Below are 11,716 nucleotides of genomic sequence, written 5' to 3' on the forward strand. Positions count from 1 at the left end.
GCATAGTGACAAACAGCCTTATCCCTAAGAAGCATGAGGTATATGGAAGGGTTGGTGGAGAAGGTGGATTAGTGCCAGAAAAGATTAGAAAGGTGGGTTTATTTTTAAAACTGTTAATTAAAAAAAGTTAACAATATTTTATTTTATTTATTATTATTATTTTTTAAGACAGGGTCCCACTCTGTCACCCAGGCTGGAGTGCAGTGGTGTGATCTTGGCTCACTGCAACCTCTGCCTCCTGGGTTCAAGCGATTCTTCCTGTCTCAGCCTCCAAGCAGCTGGGACTACAGGCACATGCCACGACACCCCATCAATTTTTGTATTTTTAGTAGAGATGGGGTTTTGCCATGTTGGCCGGGCTGGTCTTGAACTCCTGACGTCAGGTGATCCACCCATCTTGGCCTCCCAAAGTGCTGGGATTACAGGTGTGAGCCACCGTGCCCAGCCTATTTCTTGACCTTAGTGGTGGTTGTATGGGTGTCTATAAGTATTGCTTTAAATATGCATATAAGATTTATAAACTTTCTTCATTTGAATTATATTTCACAGTTTAAAAATGTTTAAGGTACAGTATAAAATCAAAATAATAATCATAAACATATAACACCTAACACTTAATACAATCTTGAACTATATCAGATACATAGAAAAAATACAAAAATTAACAGTTGCAGTTGGAAATGTTCATTCACGGATATGAATGGGCACAAATACAATTAAAAATATATGTCTGGGTATGGTGGCTCACAGCCGTAATCCCCAGTACTTTGGGAGGACAAGGCGGGCAGATCACTTGAGACCAGGAGTTTGAAATAAGCCTGGACAACATGGTGAAAACCCAAATTTACTAAAAATACAAAAATTAGTCAGGCGTGGTGGCACGGACCTGTAGTCCCAGGTACTTGGGAGGCTGAGGCATGAGAATTGCTTGAACCCTGGAGGTGGAGGTTGCAGTGAGTCAAGATTGTGCCTGGGTGACACAGCAAGATTCTGTCTCATATATATATGTGTACACAACATAAACAGAAAACATTATTTTTGATTATACCTAAAACATTTGCAATAATAGATCACATATTAGACCATAAAGGAAGCTTCAGTAAATTCCAGAGTCAATCCCATTCTGACGATGTTTTCCAACTACAATGCCATCACAGAATTAATATTTTTAAAAAGATGGCTAAAATAAAGTCTTGCTTATTTAGAAACTGGATAGCATACTATTAAATAACATTTGGACTAAAAAAATAAATAGAACTGAATAAAATACTACAAGATTGAATTCGTATACATCTAAAGCAGTACTTAAAGGCAAATTTATAGTCTTAAATACCTTAATGAACAAAAAAGTTAAAAACAAGTGAGGTTTCATAAGATGTTACCTCACACCCACTAGGATGGCAACTATAAAAAAAACAGAAAATAACAAGTGCCTTGAGGATCGGCTTAACTTTTAAATTAGGTATTATTTGCATATGATAAAATGCACACATTTTAGAAGTCTGATTTTTTAAGGTCTTGAATGCCCAGGTAAGGGATTTGGATGGCTGGAGGTCATACAATACAGTAAAAAGTTTAACAGACAGCCAGGCGCCATGGCTCACGCCTGTAATCCCAGCACTTTGGGAGGCCAAGGAGGGTGGATCACGAGGTCAAGCCATCAAGACCATCCTGGCCAACATGGTGAAACCCAGTCTCTGTTAGAAATGCAAAAAATTAGCGTGGCGGCGCATGCCTGTAGTCCCAGCTACTTGGGAGGCTGAGGCATGAAAATAGCTTGAACCCAGGAGACAGAGGTTGCAGTGAGCCGAGATTGTACGCCACTGTACTCCAGCCTGGCGACAGAGCGAGACTCTGTCTCCAAAAAACAAAAAACAAATAACAGACTTGGCACTGAATTACAGTTTAGTCATTTGCTCACTGTGTAATCTTGGACAAATGACTTGAGTCTCAGGGCCTTATCTCCTCATCTCCAATGGTGACAGGAATACACCCCTGGGGAATGTGGAAAAGGATCAGATAAAGTATTCTATGCAATGTATACCTCTTTCTTGGATATTTGACTTCATGGAATGCATCTTTTTCTTAAAAAAACCCGATTAAGGCCCTTATTATAGAAAACACCTGGGTTTTCTGCCTCTGTTTCATCTTCCAACTCTGGTCTCCATCCTGAACACTGTAACCAAGTTAGTCTCTGTTCAGCCTTGCTTTCACCATTCTGTTCCTTCCACAGAAGCTTTTGGCGAGTCCCCACTGGCCTGAGGTGAAAATCTGAATGCCTTAGATTAGAGTTCAAGGCGTTCTGAAGTCTGTCCTCAATCTGCTTTGCCACTCTCTGCTCCTCTATATTTGTAGTTTTATTTTATTTATTTATTTTAAGACAATGTCTCACTGTCACCCAGGCTGGAGTGCGGTGGTGCCATCTCGACTCACTGCAGCCTCTGCCTCCAGGATTCAAGCGATCCTTGTGCCTCAGCCTCCAGAGTATCTGGAATTACAGGCGCACACCACCACACCTGGCTAATTTTGGTAATTTTTTTTTAGTAGAGACGGGGTTTTACCATGTTGGCCACGCTGGTCTCGAACTCCTGACCTCAGCCCCCCTCGGCCTCCCAAAGTGCTGGGATTACAGGCCGGAGGCACCACACCCGGCCTAATTGTAGTTTTAAAACTCTTAAATTCTCTATAAATTCTGATGTGGCAAAAACCAAACAAATTGGAAAAACAAAGAAACAAAAAAACCCACCAAACCCAAACTCTTAAAGTTACAGAACCCAGAGCTCTTTGTTCAAATGGAATCTCTTGTTCAAAAACATTGCAGCTCCATCCATCAGGCACATGAGAGTGAAGCTTTTGGTTGAAGCTGGGATGAGGGTCCCAGATTGACTTCCTCTGCCCTCCCATTTCCTCCTTTCCATTCCTACCTGCTTAGTTCCCTGAGATGAGTCTCTTCAGGATATTGTTTGAAACCCATTGCCTTCCGGGAATGTCCTTAGGTAGAAATAGGTCCTCTCTCCTCAAGGAACAAGGGGGTCACTGAACTCCATGTGTGTTAACCTCCACTGGGCCTCTCGCCTGACCCTCCTCTGGTTGTTTGCTCATCAGTCAGGGACCCCGCCTCATAAAAGGCCCCCTCTGTGATGTAATGTTAACATGCTTACCTACGCCTCTGGCATGAGTACAACAGCAATTTTAATCATATGCCTTTTTGTAGCAGCCTTCAAGCAGCCGAGGATATCACAACAAATCACGGCCCCGTGAAAACAGTTTAACAGGGGACTGTCTGATGTGGTACAAGCATTCCCTTGGTCTGATTTCACCTAGAAAATGTTGTGTCAAGAGCAGTGGTTTTCAAACCTGCAGATGGGGCCTTGGAACTTGTGTTTGCAGATAATCCCCTGAGTTCAGAATCAGTAGCATGGGCACTAGAAAACAGCTAAGGAGAATGGAAATTTCGAGTTGAGTGCAGGGGTGCAGGGAGGATGGTACACTCAGAGATGAGAATATGTGCTGTACTTCATGTGGATATTTTCTCATATGAAGGAACAGAAGAGTGGAAAGTGCAGAAGAAGTAGGTTTTCAGGGGGTTGTCTTGCTTTCAGTTTTGAACAGTTGGAGTTTAAAACACCCATGGGCCAGTGAAGTGCAGATTTCCAGCAGGTAGTTGGAAATTTGAGTCTGGGACTCAAGAGTGAAGTGAGGGGTAAGCTGATAAAACAGAATCATCTGTATGAGGGAGAGAGTTGAAGGTGTAAAATGAGTAAGTTTTTTAAGGGAGAGGAGGGCCTTGTGAAATGCCTATGTTTAGTTTCCAGAGGAAGAGGGTAGAGTGAGTAAAGGAGGTGGGAGATGTGGCCGGAAAGGAACAACAGAAGTTCACCTGACAACTCACAGGGAGGGAAGAGCTTCTAGGAGGAGGAGGTGGGTGGGTGGCCAGTGGGGTGTGATATGGTTAGGCTTTGTGTCCCTATCCAAATCTCATTTTTTCTTTTTTCTTTTCTTTTTTTTGAGATGGAGTCTCCTGCTGTTACCTAAGCTGGAATGCACTGGTGCGATCTCTGCCCACTGCAACCTCTGCCTCCCAGATTCAAGAGATTCTCCTGCCTCAGCCTCCAAAGTAGCTAGGATTACAGGCACCTGCCACCACACCCAGCTAATTTTTGTATTTTCTGTACAGATCGGGTTTTGCCATGTTGGCCAGGCTGGTCTTGAACTCCTGACCTCAGGTGATGCACCCTACTTGGCCTCCCAAAGTGCTGGGATTGCAGGCGTGAGCCACTGTGCCCGGCCAAATCTCATTTTGAATTGTAATCCTCAGATGTGCAGGGAGAAAAGTGATTGAATGATGGGAGTAGTTTCCCCCATGCTGTTCTCGTGATAATGAGTGAATTCTCACGAGATCTGATGGTTTTATAATGGTAGTTTTTCTCGTGCTCTCACACAGTCTCTCTCGCCTCCCGCCATGTAAGATGCTGCTCCCTCTTTTGCCATGACTCTAAGTTTCCTTCCCAAGGAAGTTGGCTTCCCAAGACATGTGGAATTTAAATCTCTTTTCTTTATAAATTATCCAGTCTTGGGCAATTCTTTATAGCAGTGTGAAAATGGACTAATACAGGGTGAATGTTATTAACTACAGTTCCTGGGGAGGATAAAAGGTGAGAAGCAGTCAGGACTTTGGAATTCAGGATCACCTTGCAGTATGTATGATGTGGATGGGTGGTTTTCATGGGCCTGAGAGCTGAGTGGGAAGTGAGAAGTCTCCTTTCCCTTCCTGGGACTTCATGGAGATCATTTCAATCTGATAAGTCTCCTGACCACCTTCTTACTCTTGCTTTATACAGAAAATATGACTATTTTTTATTTTTTATTTTTTTTTGAGACAGAGTCTCGCTGTCGCCCAGGCTGGAGTGCAGTGGCGCGATCTCAGCTCACTGCAAGCTCCGCCCCACTGGGTTCACGCCATTCTCCTGCCTCAGCCTCCCGAGTAGCTGGAACTACAGGCGCCTGCCACCTCGCCCGGCTAATTTTTTGTATTTTTAGTAGAGACGGGATTTCACTGTTAGCCAGGATGGTCTCGATCTCCTGACCTGGTGATCCGCCCGCCTCGGCCTCCCAAAGTGCTGGGATTACAGGCGTGAGCCACCGCGCCCGGCCAGAAAATATTATTTTTAAGAAGTCTGGCTGGTGCAGTGGCTTACACCTGTAATCCCAGCACTTTGGGAGGCTGAAGCGGGTGGATCACTTGAGGTTAGGAGTCTGAGACCAGCCTGGCCAACATGGCAAAACCCCATCTCTGCTAAAAATACAAAAATTAGCTAGATGTGCTGGCACACATCTGTAGTACCAGCTACTCTGGAGGCTGAGGCACGAGAATTGCTTGAACCTGGGAGGCAGAGATTGCAGTGAGCCAAGATTGTGCCACTGCACTCCAGCCTGGGCAACAGAGTGAGATTCTTTTTTGTGTGTGCGTGAAAGAGCACGCTTTATTGGGAAGCAGACTGCTGCACAGTGACCAACAGACGAAGGCCACCCAATGGGCACTTACACATTGTACTCCAAAAGACACAGGACGTTTTTCTAATAAAAATCACTGGGAACAGGGATTCCTCTGGGCAAATGTCCCAAGCTCATCCCTTTCAGGGATTGAGAAATCTCCCAACCATTTTCCTGATGGCAGCTGTGGTTCACTAGAGAGACAGCCCCTCAGGGGTGCCTTCCTGTTTCTTATAAAGAACATTTTCTTTAGATTTTTTTGAAGTCTTCATTTGTTACTTTCATTCTACGTTCTCTTAAGGCCATCGGGCCAGCTTCTGTACAGATTTGCCTTGATGTCAGCACCAGAGAGGTCATCTTTAGCCGTGATGAAGTCATCCAGGGTTACACCATCTGCCAGCGTCATCCTGCTTGTGTGAATCTGAAAGATGCACTTCGTAGTCTTTTCATCAGGCAGGGGGAACTCGATCTTCCTGCCAATGCGGCCTGGTCTGGTAAGTGCTGGGTCCAAAGTTTCTATTCAGTTTGTGGCCATGATATCTTTCACATCTCCCCTAGAATCAAATCCATCCAACTGGTTCAACAGTTCCAACATTGTTCACTGAATTTCTCTCTCACCACCAGAATTTGAGTCATATCTTTTTGTCCCAATGGCGTCAATTTCATCAATAAACACGATGGATGGTGCATGTTCTTCAGCAACTTGAAACAATTCCCGTACGAGTTTGGGCCCATCACCTAGGTACTTCTGAATAAGTTCAGAGCCAACCTCTCTCAAGAAAGTGGCTGAGGTTTGGTTTGCTACCGCTTTGGCTAACAAGGTTTTAAATGTGCCAGGTGGACCATAGAGAATGACCCCCTTAGGAGGCTTTATACCCACCTCTTCATAATATTCAGCATGGGTGAGAGGAAGCTCCACAGATTCCTTAATTTCCTGAATTTGATTGTCCAACCTCCCAGTATTGGCATAGGTCTCCTGGGGGACCTTTTCTACCTTCATCACTGTGACCAGGGGATCCATGTCATCCATCAGCACCCCTCTCATGGCATGTACCTTGTGGTTGAGCAGGACCGAGCAGCCAGTTTCCAGCAGATCCTTGTCTACAAATGAAAGAATGCTGACCTAGGTTCTGAGCCCACAGATGTAGACACGATGACGTGATTGTCATCGATGATCTCTTCCAAGGTTCCTACTAACATCAGAGTTCCCCTCAGATCATCCGCCTTTGATCTTTCCTCCTCTTGCTTTTCTTCTAATGGTTTCATTTGTTCCTGATTTCTAATGAATTCCTCCATGAGAAGATAGTCTTTAATTCTCTCTAACTTCAGTACTTTTAACCAGCACTGAGTGTGAGGTGTCACCAGTGGCAGTTTGCTGGCAACATCTGGTCCTTTTGTTTTCTTCTTCTTTTTCCCCACTCTAGTTGGTACAGGAGGTTCGTGTTTCTTTTTCTTGTCCTTGTCATTCTTCTTGCCACCTCCAGGACCGTGACCACCACTCTGACTTTGACCCATCTTGCCTTGGCCACTTGAGCTTGAGACTCTTAAAAAAAAAAAAAAAAAAAAAGAAATCCAATTACTCAACAAAGACTGATTAAGCCCAGAATCACTGATTATTATGATTCTTAATGTTGAGGCCCTTCAAAGGTGGGGTTTAACTTCTTTGGTGTAGAAGAAATTTTGCATTGAAGAAGAGATTCTTCAACCTTTTAAACCCTTGCAAGTAATTGAGTTTCAGAATCTGTCATTGGTAAATCCCTGTGAGGGCTTTGATTCTGAACCTTTTAAAATGTATCTTCAGAGGGCCATCTTTTTTGGTGTATTCTTGCTAGTGAGTGAGGGACAGTCTCCAGGAAGCTCAGAATCTCTCAGTTGTCCAAACAACCTAGCAAAGCTTCCGACAATGGATTCAGAGTGAGATGGTTCTGTCACAGGAATGTGAGATAGGTCTGTTTTCAGTGTCGTTTTCTAACTATTGATAACTTGATCTCTTTTCTTGCTTGCTTTTTTTTTTTTGAGACGGAGTCTCTCTGAGAGATAAAATTGTCTCTGAAAGAGGGAAATAGAGACTGCTTTGAAATAACATACTAATATTTTTACTAGCAGTAGAACTGCTAAATGAAATTTAAGATTGCTCTGCAGAAGTATGCCACCAAGCATGCATCAAGTACTAACTTCAAAGTTTCTAGAAGGAGCTCTTTCCTTTGGATGGTTATTTACAATATTACTAGTTTTATTTACTTTAGTTTGTTTTCAATTCCAGGATTTGCTTCATTTTTTTTTTCAGTCGAGTTTATTATTTGAGTATGTAAAAATCTTTGCATGGTTTAAAAATTAAAACTATATGAAAACATATACTTAGAGAAGCTTGTCTCTAATCTCTTCTTTTTGATTCTGCCCCTCTCCCGTAAGTAATCATTTTTTGCTTGTTTGTCTTTATCTTTTATTACAAAAAACTGCTCCTTGCAGAGCAGGGCTAACTCGTAGGTCATGTGTCCAGAGTTGACTAGGTAGTCATTTTTATTGGTTTCTAATTTATTCTTTTAACGTTTCTTTTTATAAATGAAGGCCATTTATATGTGTATATTACTATTATATGATACTATTATTTAATAGCATTATATTGTATATTTTTTCTTTTTTTAAAATAAAAGGCTGTTAATCTCATTATTCACCATGAATTTTTTACTGAACACACACTGAGGATCACACCATATCAGTGGACAGAATTTTTTCGTATACTTTACGACTGTACCCTACTTCACTATGTTGAATGTACCATTGTTCCAAATTTATAAATATTTATGTTGTTTCTAATCTCTTGTTATTTCAAATAATGTTGCAATAATAACCTCATACTTTAGTCATTTCATTTATGTGTGGGTATGTCTTTAGGACAGAATTGAAATTGTGTGGCTGGTTGTGTTAACATTTTCATTTTTTTCTTGCCTTCTCATTCTTTATTTTTCTTTAACATTTAAAATTATCAAATAACATATATACAGAAGAGTATATGATATACATGCAAACTTGAATGAATACCAGCCCACATTCACAGCTTTGGAATAACACACTACCAGTATCCTTGAAGCCTCTTGTATAACCCTTTCTGATAACACCCCTGCCTCTTCCTACCAGAAGTAGTGATTTTCCTGAACTCTGTGTCAACTGCTTCCTGTATTTTCTTTACATTTATTTATATATACTAATGTATCTCCAAATATGTATATACCTATGTACCTCCAAATATATATATATGGTACGTATATATGTGTATGTCTCCAAATAATATATTGTTTAGTTTTAAACTTATATAGATAAAATCATACTGTGTATAGCCTGTCGTGAATTATTTTCACTCAACATTATTTTTGCAATGTATCCACACTGATATGTAAAACTGTAAGTTATTCATTTTCATATCTGTCTAGTATTCTTTTGATTATATCATCACTTCCTTATCCATGCTACTCTTGACAGATATTGGGTTGTCTCCAGTTTTTCATTACAAACAGTGCTGCAATAAGTATCCTTGTATGTATTTGTGGTTTACATATCCAAGAGTTTCTTTTTTTTTATTATTGTACTTTAAGTTTTAGGGTACATGTGCACAACGTGCAGGTTAGTTACATATGTATACATGTGCCATGTTGGTGTGCTGCACCCATTAACTCGTCATTTAACATTAGGTATATCTCCTAATGCTATCCCTCCCCCTTCCCCCCACCCCACAACAGGCCCCGGTGTGTGATGTTCCCCTTCCTGTGTCCATGTGTTCTCATTGTTCAATTCCCACCTCTGAGTGAGAACATACGGTGTTTGGCTTTTTGTCCTTGTGATAGTTTGCTGAGAATGATGGTTTCCAGCTTCATCCATGTCCCTACAAAGGACATGAACTCATCATTTCTTATGGCTGCATAGTATTCTATGGTGTATATGTGCTACATTTTCTTAATCCAGTCTATCATTGTTGGACATTTGGGTTGGTTCCAAGTCTTTGCTATTGTGAATAGTGCCACAATAAACATATGTGTGCATGTGTCTTTATAGCAGCATGATTTATAATCCTTTGGGTATATACCCAGTAATGGGATGGCTGGGTCAAATGGTATTTCTAGTTCTAGATCCCTGAGGAATCGCAAGAGTTTCTTTAGGGTCTATACCTAGGAAAACAATTGTTGGGCTGCATAGTATGTACAAATACAACTTTGCTGGTGTATTGATTCAGGTAGAGAACAAACAGCAGAATGCACCCTCATTCATTAAAGCGGAAAGGGATTTATGATAGATGATTGATCGTTTACAGAATTGTTGGGAGGGTTAAAGAAATAGACTCAACACTGAACTTCTAGTGATTATTCCCAAGGCCACACCAAAGCCACACTGAGCCACCAAGAAAGCTGCCACTTTTCCCTTCAATGGGAAGCTATGTTTTGAATTGGAAAGCTGCCAATACAATCTGACTCCAAAGCCACAGTGCCTTGGGCACAATTAGGGGTCACTTCAGCTAAATCAAGAAGCCACTGTCAGACCTGCTGGCTCCAGAACTAAACACAGCTCTGAAATCACCTTCTAAAATTGGGAAGCCACCATTTTAATCCCTGCCAGTAAAACAAATACTCTCAGCCTTGCCTCTCTCTCTTCACTTAACTCAGTTCAGGTCTCACTGAGAGCATTGGATGGGTCAAACTTTAATCGTATATGGAACCCCTAGCTATAAGAGTGTCTTGCAAATGGGGTTTTTAGTTTTCTGCCCTTTGAAATATAGGGAGGCACCCTAGGAGAACGTGGAATAAAAGTTGAGCAAGCCAGTTCATAGTATCTGGTGCATGAAGTAATGACAATTTCTAATGTGGTTGAGCCAACTCCTGCCAGGAATGTATGAGAATGTCTATGGTTCTCAACTTTTGGCAATGCTTGATTTTGTTGGGCTTCTGTTTTTGAAAATCTATTTTATTGTCATTCTAATTTGCAGTTCCCTGATTAACACTGAGGTTGAGTATGTCTTTGTAGATATCTTGGCCATTCATATTTCCTTTTCACAGATATGCCTGTTTAAGCCTTCTGTACATTTCATTTTTTTCTTTCTTATTCTTTAGCGTACTCTACATGTTCTGTACAATGATTCATTGTTGGTTATAATTACGAGTGTCTTCTCACATTGAGGCTTATCTTTTTACCTCCTAATGGTGATTTTACTCAATAGCATTCTTTTTATTAGTCAGTTTTATTAATTTTTTTCTTTATGGTTTGTATTTTTCTTGCTTGATTAAAAATCTTTCCCTACTCACAGATCATTAGAATATTCTTTTGTATTTTCTCTAAACGTTTTAAAGTTTTGCTTTCCCTGTTTTGATTCCTGATACACCTGAAATTGATTTTTATGTATGGTATGGGACAGAAATCCATTTTCACTTTTTTTTTCTATGCGGATAGCCCCTCTGATCTGCAATGCTAGATTTATCATCAATCATTGTTTTAAGTGTGGACCAGTTCCTGGGTTCTCTTTTTGTTCCGTTGGTCTGTTTTTCATCCTCATGCTAATAACACACAATCTAATTACTTATAATATGTCATTTCTGGCAGAACACTTTCCCTTGTCTCAGCTTTTTGGTCGTTGGCTCTTCTTTATACATTTTAGAATGTTTGCCAAGTTCTATGAAATGTCTTATTGGTATTTTTATTAGAATTACGTTGAATCGGCCGGGCACAATGGCTCACGCCTGTAATCCCGACACTTTGGGAGGCCGAGGCAGGTGGATCCCCTGAGGTCAGGAGTTCGAGACCAGCCTGGCCAACATGGGGAAACCCTGTCTCTACTAAAAATATGAGAAAAAATTAGCCAGACATGGTGGTGGGCACTGTAATCCCAGCTACTTGGGAGGCTGAGGCAAGAGAATCACTTGAACCTGGGAAGCGGAGGTTGCAGTAAGCCAAGGTCATGCCATTGCACTCCAGCCTGGGCAACAAGAGTGAAACTCTGTCTCAAAAAAAAAAAAAATTACATGGAATCCATATGAAAGTTTAGGGGAGAATTGATTGATCTTTAAGATATTTAATCTTCCTATCCATGGAAAAAGTGATGTTGTTCTCTTTATTTAGGTCCTATTTAAGACCTTTCACTAAAGTTTTATAACTTTCTCCCAAAAGGCCTGGTATATCTTTTGCTAGACTTATCCTTTGGTACCTTATTTTGTTGTTGCTACTGTAAATAATATATTTT

General features: G+C 41.0%; 1 pseudogene; it reads right to left on the reverse strand.

Moving 5' to 3' along the window:
- Nucleotides 1-5,564: 5,564 nt before the first annotated feature.
- Nucleotides 5,565-7,023, reverse strand: LOC129473301 (26S proteasome regulatory subunit 4-like; annotated as a pseudogene).
- Between the last annotated feature and the right edge of the window lie 4,693 nt (nucleotides 7,024-11,716).

This window comes from Symphalangus syndactylus, chromosome 23, assembly GCF_028878055.3.
Source record: "Symphalangus syndactylus isolate Jambi chromosome 23, NHGRI_mSymSyn1-v2.1_pri, whole genome shotgun sequence".
In the NCBI taxonomy this organism is placed as follows: Eukaryota; Metazoa; Chordata; class Mammalia; order Primates; family Hylobatidae; genus Symphalangus; species Symphalangus syndactylus.